Raw genomic sequence first — 12,835 nt, forward strand, 5'->3', positions numbered from 1 at the left:
CCAACAAACTACAGACACTACAAAACAACGCTCTCAGAACAGCCCTCAACCTACCCTCTAAGGAACACATCTCCAACAAAAGAAGAGAACACAAATGGCTTAAAATCCATGACCGCATCTCCCTCAAAACGGCATCACTCACCCACAAATGCTTAAACAACGCAGCCCCCCCCTATCTCGCATCCAGAATAAAGAAAAAAACGTCCACCCGCCCCACCAGATCGATCAATTCCTACTGCCTGCAGGTACCCAATTTCAGACAAAAGAAAACCGGCGGCAGCAGCTTCCCTGTCCTGGCAGCCCAACACTGGAACGCCCTCCCACTCCACATTAGGACTGACCAATCCTACTATAGCTTCAGGCGAAACACCCTCACTTGGCTGCGGGCCAATGATCCTCACGACTAACCCTGCCATCTAATCTGATCATGCCAGTGCTATAACCTGACTACCATGCACAGCCTTAAATTTGTAAATATGTAAATGCAACCGAACTGCCCCTACGCACAGTATTAATATGTAAATTTGTAAGCCTTCGCTCAACTATATGTATATATGCACATCCCACACAATGTAACTGTAACTGCAATGCACTTTTTCTCATGCCTATCTTATTCTGTAACCAAGTTTTTAAGTAATCCTATCTTCCTGACCTCTGTTGCGCCCTGTTACCTCTGGGTTTTGCGCGCTATACTAAATAAATAAACAAACAAACAAACAAACAAACATTGGGGAACATGACATAGGAAATGTAGGACACTTGGGAGACCCTTCGCTGAGACAGGCAGACAGGCATTTAATTAAATAGTGGGCAGCTCGCTCTCACATGGATGATGAAGCGGTGCAATGATTCTAAATGGCATTGGCACTTTCCTGAATGAGGAGCTACTTGTGGGCGGCCCACCTTTCAAAGTCAGGCACAATTAGCCAGGTTTAAACTTTTGAGAAGCACAGGATACACGAGTCTAGTCAGTAATACTTCCCATACGGCTTTGTGGAAGCAAATTCAGTCAAATGAATATGTGGACAAGGTAGCTCTCCTAACACTAGGAGTTATGTGGGTTACATTAAGGCTGGGCAAGAACATGGTTTAGAAAAAAGAAAATGAGGGCTAGAACTGAATGCTGTCCTTGCTAAATACAGGATCAGATACATCAGAAGTAACATCACTTCTGATCTCCCTAGGGGCGTCCATCCAAGGGAGTCCCAGTTAAGGGCGGAACAGTGAAGGGTGAAGACCGGCCGTTGACCAGCCTCTTCGCCAATGAGTCTTTGCTTTTGCCTTCCTTCCTGCTGCATCTGTGAGTACCCCTAGCTTGTTAATAACTGTGCTGTCTCTCCACACTGCAGTACTCGGCTAAAATCTATTTGCTCCTGCTGCTTTTCCTAATCACCTCTTCCTACGATCTCTCCAATCACACTACAAATTCCTGCTTTCTTATCCATATCATAAAACTCACATCTCAAAACTCTCACTACTCCATCTCTTTTTCAACTACTTCTAACAAACCAAACTGACGAGCTAATCATGCTTCCCTTAACACCTATATACCTCACCTCTATTCCTCTGAGACTCAACTTCTTTACTTTTCCTTACCACCTCAACTGAACATTGCACTCTGGAATGCTCAGTCTGTATGCAATAAAACCTCCTTCATCAGTGACTACTTTCATTCCAGCTCTTCTCCCTTAGACCTCCTTGCTATCACTGAAACCTGGATTTCTCCATCTGACACTGACATCGTGGTGGCCCTAAATGACTCCAAACTATCTTTCATTCACTCTCCTCATCTAACTGACTGAGTGGGAGGCATCGGGCACCTACTTTCTTCCTGCCTCAACGCCTCACAAATCTCCAATGCCACAACCTCTCCCACCTCTTTTGAGCTCACCATCTCTACTATTGCTCGGCTCACTCGGTTCACATTATCTTCATCTTTTGCCCCACTAGTCCCACTGGTTGAATCTGGGCAACTACTTGATTCTCTTTCCACTAAGCCTCTCCTCATTCTCTTAGGTGATTTTAACCTTCTGTGACAAATCTACAGAGAGACCTTTCCCAGGGGGCCAGGGTGGTGCGTTCATAGTACAATAATCCCCCTTGGGGCAGTGCACAGGGGGAGCATCACCTGGAAAGAGAAGCCCATTATGGGACTGGGGACAATTATCTTCAGGAAATGCAGTATAACTCAGCTGAAAACTCTTCAATCCAGTGGTCGAAGTGGGCGGGAGCAGTGCTCCTCTACTTCTTTTAATGAAGTTTTACCGTTCCTATACTTTTATTTTAAAAAGAAACCATTCCGGAATGGTTTCATTTTAAAATAAAATTGTAGGAAGCAGTTGAAACTTTCACTTTCAGTGCAGCGCACTGAACATTCCCTTAAACTGCAGGCGCATGCATTTGGGGGTTTATATTGTGCATGGGAGGGGGTGTGGCGATGGGGTTTGCGGGGAGCGGTGCAGACCAGTAGGGAACATAGCTCCACTACTTCTTTTTGTACACTTCGACCACTGCTTCAACCCCTTTTCAGGAGTTAGATTTCCCTCCCATCTACCCATATGAGACTGATATGATGTTGTGTAAAACCAATCCACTTAGGCAGAATAACGAGCAAACCAGTATAGACCTATTGTACTTAAATGTATGGAGACAGGAAAGAGGACTGTGAGGATGAGCAGTCTAGTTCAGGAGGCAGAGCAGGACTGAAGCAAGTCAGCTGTCTGAGGAAGAGGGACTATCCGTCACACTATCCAGAAACCCCACCAGGCATTGAAAAGTCCCGAGAGCTGCATACAAGTGGGGACTGCAGTCCGGGAGACAACAGGTTGTTGGCACAGCTGCTGCAAAGGGAAACAATGCAGGTGCAGGCAACAACCAGAGCAAGTGATATCTGGGGATGCTGCCCAACGAGGAACGCAGCTGAGTAGCATTGGGTCCTTGTTTCTCCTGAAAATGCCTGCCTTGATAAAAATTGATGAATTTCCAAAATGTAGAAAAAGAGGAGCGGGGTTTGCAGGGGTGTCTCCCGCTCCCCTTGTTCAACATTATGGGTTCCGGGTTTGCAGGGATGCCCCCTGCTTCCATTACATGGAAAGCGGGGGACAACAAATAAAAATAAAAATAATAAAAAAGAAAGGGGCCCTGTGGCATCAGTTCCAACCAATAATTGGGAGATGGAACTGACGTTGCAGGGAGAAGCCCGATGCAGGGGGACGAAAGCAGGTAAGTGCAGGTATTTCGGTATAATTTTAAGGGGTAAAGGAGTCTAGGATAGAGGGATAAGGGCATTCATAATTTTTGCTGTGCAAAACTTTCAGCTTCGCATTTGTCTGCCGCAATCAAATCTGCTGGAACTTTATCACGTAGATCCCTGGAGCCTTGCACCGGAGCAACGCCAGTTGGAAGAAGCCGACCAGACGGTCAGGTACACTGGCACTCAGAGGGTGCTGAAGGTCCGGGAGGAGCCGGAAAGCCATAAGCAAGCGCAAGATAAGAGGGTCTGGGACCCTAGGGACTATAGAAGTAAAAGGTGAACACAACAAAAAAGGAACAGTACTGAAAGTCTGGGACCCGCACCCATATGGAAGGCAAGGGTCTACAGTGATCAACAATAAGAGGGTCTGAGACCCCGTAAGACAAAGAGAGACAGCCTATGAAATGACCACTGATTGGCAGGGGAGTAATCCAAGCAGTTCAATAGTAAGAGGAAGAGAGACCGCCTGCGAAAGGGCCATTGCTTGGCAGGAGAGTAAACCAAGCGCTTCAGCATACTGCGAGTTTGAGACCTACATCCTTATGAGAGTGTTGGAATGAATGGGTTGAGAATCTTTGAACTAAAAAAGAACTGTGAATCTTAGAAACGTGTTGTAGTATCTGTGCAAGATCCTTTATGAGAAAAGACTGGAATGACGTGTTCCTTTTGAAGACTAGGGAAAAGGAGCAACCCCTTTATATTGGAACATTATTTCTTCAACATTGTGTTGAAACCTTTTTCAAGCCTGACTGGCAGAGAACATTTTTGTTCACTTGATTAACAACACTATTTTCTTTGAATGAGATCACCCCTGCGCCATTTTGTTAGCTTATAGAGTGAGGGCCAGAAAGAGGGTTTCTGGGTGTGACTGGGACAGACTTTTACTTTTGGGCATCCTGACAATTTCACTCGTTCTTTTGAGGCAGGGAAACCCCTCCTAGAATTAGAAACAGATCGGCCTTTTTCCCAACCTTTCTTGAGCAATGAAAGTCTATACCCAAAAACATGCCACCTGTGTGTCCGAGCCTTCCTTCTGGTACCTCACACTTCCCTCTCAACCACTTCTCAGAAGTCTGGACTGCAGTCTTTTCTTAGTAGCCATGCTCTCTACTCTAGCCATAACCTACCTACCCATACATACCCATGCTGAGAGAAACTCTTTAGATCTCTAATCATTTCCACCTCTCTCAGCCACTAATATTACTGTTAAAGCATAAATACCTGATCACCCCTTTGCTTCCTCCAGCACCCTCTGACCTCTCCTCAACACTTGCCACACGTAATACTAAAAGAAAATGGAAACCTTCTGCCGTTCCTCCCTTTCTCTCTGATCTAAAGTTCTCAATCTCCTACTATACACCCGATGCCTCTTTGACTAGCCCTGCTTTCTCCAGCTTCTGATCCCTACTATATGATTAATTCTCTCACTTCCCACTAACCTTTAGCCTCCAAGTCTCATCGTCCTCAAACATTGGGTCACCCCATTCATACACTCTCTCCGTACAGACATGCGTTGGCTGCTGCGCAACTTAAACATACCCATTCGCATGAGGACCTTAAAGTCTACTTCTCCGCCCAGAACTCTCTGAAGTCCTTGATTGATAGAGCGAAAATGGATTTCCACCTCACCCTCATTGACTCTCACTCCAATCATTCTAACTAGCTGCAGGGCACCCTAAACTCACTCATAAACCTATGACTATGAATTCCACTCACACAGATATTTGCTGAATACTTAGCTGAAAAGATTTCCAAAATTAGAGACTCTTTCCTGACCTTCCTCACACTCCCTCCTCCTACATTCTACACTTTGCCTACTCTGCTATACTATCATCCTCTGCCTGTAACTCCCACTTTAGTCACACTAATACTGAAGAATTCCCTTCTCTATTGATGAAAGCTAACTGCTATTGTGCCCTATCAGACCCTCTTTCTCCTCAGCTTGTCAAGCCTATTGCCCCTTTAGTGGCCTCCCACCCCGCTGAACTCATCAACCTGTCCTTCAACTCTGCTTGCATTCCTTATATTTTCAAAACAGCCACTGTCATCCCTCTCCTAAAAAAGCAAGGGGCTGACCTGAACCTACTGGCTAAGTTTCGTTCAACAGTCTTACACATTTCTTAGACATCCACAACCTTCGAGACCCCCTACAAGCAGGTTTCTGCTGTGGTCACTCCACAGAAACTGCTCTCATAAATGTCTTCATCACCTCTGCTAAGCCCTTAAATGCATCTTCTATCCCAATTCTCCTTGACCTATACACTGCCTTTGACATTGTTGATCACTCTGATCTCCTTAATACTCTTTGTTCTTGGGATTCACAGTTGAACCTTTGCATGGATTGAATCCTATCTGGCACCTCACCAATTCTCTGTTTCCTGTGGCAACAACACCTTTTGAGTCACTCCTCTAACTGTTGGTGTTCTACAAGACCCTGTCTTGGGTCCTCCTCTTTACATTCTACACCTCTGCTCTTGGGCAACTAATCTCCTCCTTTTGGTTCTCATACAAACTCTTTGCAGACGGCAATCTCTTTTCCTGAACTCTCCTCTGATATCTCTATCAACATTTCTGACTGTCTCTCTGCCATTAAATATTGCAGGGCTTTGTACCCTATGATGTTAAACTCTATGTGATGAATCGTGCAGAGTCCTCACAAAATCCCTACCTAAAATCTCCTCCTAGCTGGCATGGGAAAGGCAGATGCTTCCTGATCCTGACCCTGGGGTGTTATTCGCCGGGAGGATCACCTGGGAGGAGAAGGGCCCCAGGGGAACAGGAGGGCTCCATCGGATGAGACACAGTATTTATCTTCTTTAAAGAAGAAAGTACAGGAATATGTGATGGCTTGCTGTCAGAGAGAGCTGTTATTTTCCCAAGCTATCTTGACGTGGGTGAAAACATCATAACCATTTATGCATAAGGAATGAGAAAATTCCTTTTAAAACCACAGGCATTCATAGAGAGGAAAGCTCTTCTGATTCTCAGGGGAGTCTTAAAAATAAGTCTGCAAGCATTATTCACTTAAACTCTGAAAGTCATAATTCACAGGTCAATAATACTTCTTTGGGGAATATAAATAAGGTAACTGAGAAATGTGATGTTGATATATCCATTAGAAAAACTAATTTTCACAATATGGACTTCAAGTCCCAGAAATCCCAAAGTACCGGGATGAAGAAGAGGGACGCAGAAGCACAAGACTGCAAGTTGCAGCTTATTAGCAGTAATGACCCACACCTGAGGGAGACCAGGAGGCATAAAAGGCCCCCTGAGGTGCAGGCCATGGGGAAGAGTAGCAGCAGGAAGTGGATGAGCCGTGGTCTCTCCATGTTGAAGCAGAATCTGTAGGAGAACGGAGACGCCAGAACCACTGTCGAGTGTTGAGCAATTGCCAGTCCTGAGGGGGTCTTTGTCTCTGTAAGCTGTGATTGCAGAGGTCGCGCAGTGGAAACTGTTCAAGTTGGAAGCTTTCCCCCTGAAGACCGGAGTTGCAGAGGCGGCTCAGCAGGAAGCGTAAACTTTGAAAGCTTTCCCCGAAGTAAGGCTGGCTCCGGTGGCAGACGAGCACCAGAGAGCCGCTGGAGCAGAGAAAGCTCCTTTGTCAAGAGTCGCAGGTCACAGGAGACTGAAAGAGGTGGGTTGCAAAGTCACACTAAGCAGCAGAAGCAGAAGACCCGGAGGCCGAGGATCAAGTGGACACGCACGCCAGACCCAGTGAATTCACTGTTCAAATGTGACCCGGGAGCACTCTGTGATCGCCCGCTGGACAAGCCAAGGTGTTCCAAACAACGAAAGCGTGTACAAAAAGTGAAAGCCAAGGGAGGGCCCTTAAGAATTGAAGTGTCTGTGAAACATATTGCCCACACATAAAGAGGGTCATAAGAGGAACTGACTCGAACCCATATGGCCAAAACAAAAGAAGTGTAAGGGTGGAGAAGAACCATTGTCAGCAATTGGTTAATATTGAAGAAGGGAAACAAGAGTGGCAAGAGGGCTGCACTTCTGATAGGAGGTATTCATAAGGAATGGAGCATAACCTGCATTGTGTGTGGCAAGCCTTAGAGTGTAATAATCAACACCAGTGCGTTTCTTGTCCCAGAAGAGATACGTAATCATTGAAGTTGGGAAGCAAAAGACATTGCTATCTGGTGGAAAGCAAACCGATACCACTGAAGTGCTCGTAGTAGTTAATAGTTGCATCTATCCTGGTAGGAGAGTACACCAGGAAAAAGAACCTTGTATTAGTAGGCCTGGCAGGTGAGTGGTACAGGTGACAATGACATATTGTGGTATGATATAAAAGTCAGGATTAAGAAGTGGCAGAAACACTAAGGGGTTTTGATGAACACTTTTAGATCATTGTGACAAATTAATATTGTTGAAACAAGTGTTTTGGGAACTGTCGAAGTATTTTTGGTTCATGAAAAGAAGTTGCTTTGAGATTCTTTTATCACCAGTGAAAAGAGGAAAAACCTTGTTGGTCAATTTTGAACTGTTAGCTGAATCCAAATTGGAACAAGCGGAACCGTGTTGGAAGTTTTTTTGTCAAGTGGAACAGGCAGAACTGTGCTGAAACTTTTGTTGTCACGTGGAACGAACATAACAGTATTGGAACTTTGTATAAGACAGGATTTCCATATGATATGATATGTCATTTATAATGCGCCTGTACACAAGTGTTTCTAGGTGGGACAAAACAAGGGAGGGAAGACCGAGGGAGGAAAAGACACACAATCCTACTAGGCCTTGTGTCATTCAGATCCTGCAAGTGCAAGAACAAGTAGTGCAAGGGTAAAGGGAGCGGGGAAGTGCAAGGGAGAGGGGAGGGGAAAACAGGGCAGCAATGCCCTGATTTGGTGCAGCCAGGGCAATGTGGCTCTGGGTAGTGCAAGGAGAACAAGGGACTGTAGAGTTACAGTTACAGCCCCTAAGTGCGTGGTAGGCGCAGATGCAGTGCAAGGCTGACTTCTCATGAAAGAGCCTAGTACCCAGTGAGACTCTGAGGGTAGCCAAGCAACCAGTCGGTACAGCTGACCGGTAGGTCAGGAGAGTAGAGCGAGAAAGATGTTTTTATATATTTTAACCAAGGCAAAGCCGCACAGGAATTTGTGGCCATAAGATCCCTCACCAGGGCTCTGGTAATTGACATTTGAGGTCTCTCCCATAAACGTAACCAGTAAATCAAAGGTTGTATTGCAATAAGGTCTTCCACGTAGGCTAATTGAAGCTCTTTATGCAACAAGTGCGCTTGGAATCCTTGTGGCAAGCCCATGATTTTTTTAAGGAACACATCTTCAGTTATTTGTTTTTTTATGTTCGATGATGACCCCAAGCAGCTGCACCATATGTCAGCAAAGGTACTGATTTTCACAGTATAGATTCGAAGGGTGTGATCCATGGGCAAGCCACCCAATTTTGCCCCGAATGTCAAGATTGAGCCATTAATTTGAGATGCTTTTACAGTTTACAGGTAACAAAACGATTTGACCCATTCAAGAGTTTTCCTTGAACTGCCATATATTACCTTGTTTAATAATTGTATGTACATGTGTGAGGGACAGACACCTTTTGTTAGAGTGTTTTCTTTAGTTTATTTTCGGCAGGGAATAGTGAGGCGTTTATCCAACCTTTTGAGTTAATAAAATGGCATCTTTTGAAAAACTTTCACAAAGCTGTCCACCGCACATTTCTGACCTCCGGCATCTTCCAAAACAGAGGTGCTTTCCTTTCCTGCCAAATACTCTCTCTCATCTCTTCCACTGCCTATCCAGTTTCTACCGGACACTCTCCCCTACTCTTCTTCAACTCGAAACCTCATCCTCATCTATGACCCTTTTCTACTTTCCTCCCCAAAACGGCAACAGTGGCTCGCCTCAACCTCCTAAATATTAAGAACATTGCGCAACTCCTTCCTTTCAATACTGCAAAGCATTGTTTAACCACTCTTCTCTAAACAGGACTACTGTGACATATTCTCTTTGGTCTCCCCAACTATGCTTTCTGTCCTCTCGACAAAATCATTAACTTCGCTACTACGACTCTCTTTGAATTCCCTCACTTAATGCCTACTTCCTCGTACTGTCTGCAGGCAGTTCACAAATCTATCCAAGGTAAGGCACCACTGTATCTATCCTCCTCCATCCAACTCTACAAGCCTTCTCTTAATCGCCACCCTACCTCCTCGACTACCCTTGTAGCACCTCGCTCTGTCTGTGCTCCTCTAGCTTCTGCTCCTTCTCTCTTCTTGCTCCACTTACATGGAATTTTATTCCCCCAGACATCTGAGAAACAGTCGAGGTTCATTTGTTCAAAACCAAACTGAAAGCCTACCTCCTCACCTTCGAGATACCCTCTTAACCTACCTCTCGTTTGCCTTCTAGCTAGCATTCTTCCCTCACCACTAACCTGCCTCTGTCCCTCACTTTTGCTGCCTATACTCTAGCAATTCATCTATCATATACAGCCTTCCTGCATTTAAAATATTTCTAATGTTGGTTGTCCTTAGTCTATGTATGTCCACTGTGAGAAACCTGAGGGTATTCTCCCTCCTATTTCCCATGGATCCTCTACGCAGGTCCCCATGGATCCTCTACGCAGGTGGTCAGGGAAAGGCCATCACTTTGGATCCCGACCCTGGGGGTGGACAAGCGAAGTAGGATCACCTGGGTGGTAGGTCTGGGGGACCGGGAGTGGGGTACCCTTAGGAGAGACATGGTATCCCCCTTTCCATAAAAATGACCAAACCATCCCCCGTATTTATGGAGTGTTAGAAACCAACTCCCCTGACTTCTTCATACATGACTGTAGAACGTACTGAGACAAGGAAGAGGCCACTAAGAGACGTAAAGACTAGTTGCTTTCCCCCCTTTGGGTACTGTGATGAAGAGGAGGCTTGCTCATAGCAGTGGATGTCAGGCATTGTCCTCTTAATGATGGTCAGGCAGGGCTAAAGGTGAACCCGCACCTGCAGCCTGTTAAAAGGCTGCAGTTGTATAAAATGTCCCACCTAATGAAAGTCAGAAAGGACGTTTGGACCGGAGCAGTGGTGGTGAATTTACAGCAGCAGCAGAGAGGCCAAGAGGGACAGTAGGGAGCTATCTGTGTGCATCATGCTTTTGATTCAAGGAAGAGTAGCCCGAGAGCTGGGGCTCTGTGGAATCAAGGGAAGCGTGAAAAGCAAGCCGTGCTGAGAGACTGCCCTTTTTATCTTTTGCTTAAGGTGCTCGTTATCCTGGGGACAAACACCAACCCAGGAGTGCCTGAAGGGCAGAAGGGAGAGCTCTGAAGTAAAGACCCAAAGGCCGGAAGATCTGCGCTGCAGGAACTCGCATTACAGCAACTGGTGAGTTTCTAGATACTGTCATAAATCACCAAAGTATCAACTGAAAAGGATACAGTAACCCAAAAGGATACAATTTGGTAGGGCTTTTCCGGATCCTATCTTCACACAACTTGATTGTAGGCAGGTCAAATTAGACCTTCCAAATGATACAACTCTCTGACTGAATAAAACAGGCAGAGAGATGGATCACTGGAAAGGGCGTGGGAATGGTACAGGAAGTATGCCTAGAATAGATAAGTATCATAAGACACTGTCCCAAGTTAAATACTAAGAAACACAGAATTGGGATTAATTCAGACACTGACCTTAAGGCTAAACTGAAGAATTCCAGGACAGTTTCTTGAAGAGTCCCAAGAGTTGAACAACGACAAAGGAAGGGAAGATTAGTAAGGCAGACTTATCCCGAACGGCACGAGGCTCTCGCTAGATACCGGGTTGGTGCACCACAGGATAGCGTCCAATGTACTGTGCACATTCACCTTCCAATAGTTCATGAAATACTTCCTTTCCCACAAAGAACAAAATAAGAATCTCACCTGTTGACTGTCACAGGTACCAAAGTTCGAAATAGTTCCGACAAACACGTACAGGATTGCACGCGACAGCTTACACGCAGCCAAGCCAGCCGCGCTTGTAGACAGCGTTTCCGCGTGAAGATTTAGACATGCGAACAGGATTCACGCAGCCCTTGACAGCCGCGCTTGAAGACAGCGTCCACGTGGAGAGTTGGCACACGAACTGGATTCACGCAGCTCAGGACAGCCGCGCTAGCAGACAGCGTCCGCGTGTAGATTTGGCACGCGAACTGGATTCACGCAGCTCAGGACAGCCGCGCTTGCAGACAGCGTCCGGGTGTAGGTTTGGCACACGAACTGGATTCACGCAGCTCTGGACAGCCGCGTTAGCAGACAGCGTCCGCGTGGAGATTTGGCACACAAACTGGATTCACGCAGCTCAGACAGCCGCGCTTGCAGACAGCGTCCGCGTGTAGGTTTGGCACGCGAACTGGATTCACGCAGCTCTGGACAGCCGCGTTAGCAGACAGCGTCCGCGTGGAGATTTGGCACGCAAACAGGTTTCACGCAGCTCAGGACAGCCGCGCTTGCAGCCAGCGTCCGCGTGGAGATTTGGCACGCGAACAGGATTCACGCAGCTCAGGAATAGCGTGTGGAGGAAAACAAGCTCAAATTAGGCCCAAGAAGTTTGCTGAATGGAAAGCGAGAACGCAGGTCCGGAGTTCAGCTACAAACGCCAAAATAGACTTAATCAGAAGCAGCGAATGGAGTTACTACGCTGCTTATGTACGCACTGCCGTGATACACGTGACGTACCTAAGTCACGTGAAAACTAACGACGTGAAAAATGCAAACGTCGTTTTCCGGGCAATGTATCGAACAACCTCCATTTTGAGTAAAAAGGTCTACTGGTTCTATGGGCGTATCTCATCTTGTATGGAGAAGTTGTTCCTGGTGCAGAGGTATGTCCGGCAGGCATGACAGTGCCACCCCCCAAAGGAGCAGCTTCTCCCCTTTTCGAGTGGAATCGCCTTAATAAAGCAGGAGCATGAATGTTTGACAGGGGTTCCCAGGATCTATCCTCGGGACCATAACCTTTCCAATCTACCAGATAAAATGGTTTTCCAGACCGCAATCTCATGTCCAGAATGTCATGCACTTCATATTCGTCTGACCCTTTCACTGAAATAGCAACAGGCCGTATAGGTAATCTAGTAGCATCCGAACACGGTTTGATGAGCGATACGTGGAAAACAGGATGCACTCGCCAGCGTTGTGGCAAAGCCAGACGGACAGCAGCCGGATTTATAACTTGGAGAACTTCATATGGCCCAATGTATTTAGGCAACAATTTCCTTTTGCCGGGTATTCTCAAGTTTTTTGTGGACAGCCATACCTTCATTCCTGCTTTGTAGACAGGTGCAGGAATTCTATGAGCGTCGGCATAGTACTTGTCTCGTTTTTTAGCTTGTTCCAATTGCTGCTCAACTTTCTTCTGTAGACTTTTAAGATCCCTAAAACTACGTCCTGCTGCAGGAGTATCCAAAAACAAACTGGAGTCAAAAGGAATGGAACGTGGGTGTTGCCCATACAAAGCATAGAAAGGTGAAGTACCTATAGCACTATGATAGGAATTGTTATAGGCGAACTCTGCTGCCGGCAGAACATTGAGCCAATCTGACTGAAACTGCAAGCACAAACATCGCAGATATTGTTCCATAG

The sequence above is a fragment of the Ambystoma mexicanum genome, chromosome 11 (assembly GCF_040938575.1).
Source record: "Ambystoma mexicanum isolate Mex_15411 chromosome 11, UKY_AmexF1_1, whole genome shotgun sequence".
NCBI lineage: Eukaryota > Metazoa > Chordata > Amphibia > Caudata > Ambystomatidae > Ambystoma > Ambystoma mexicanum.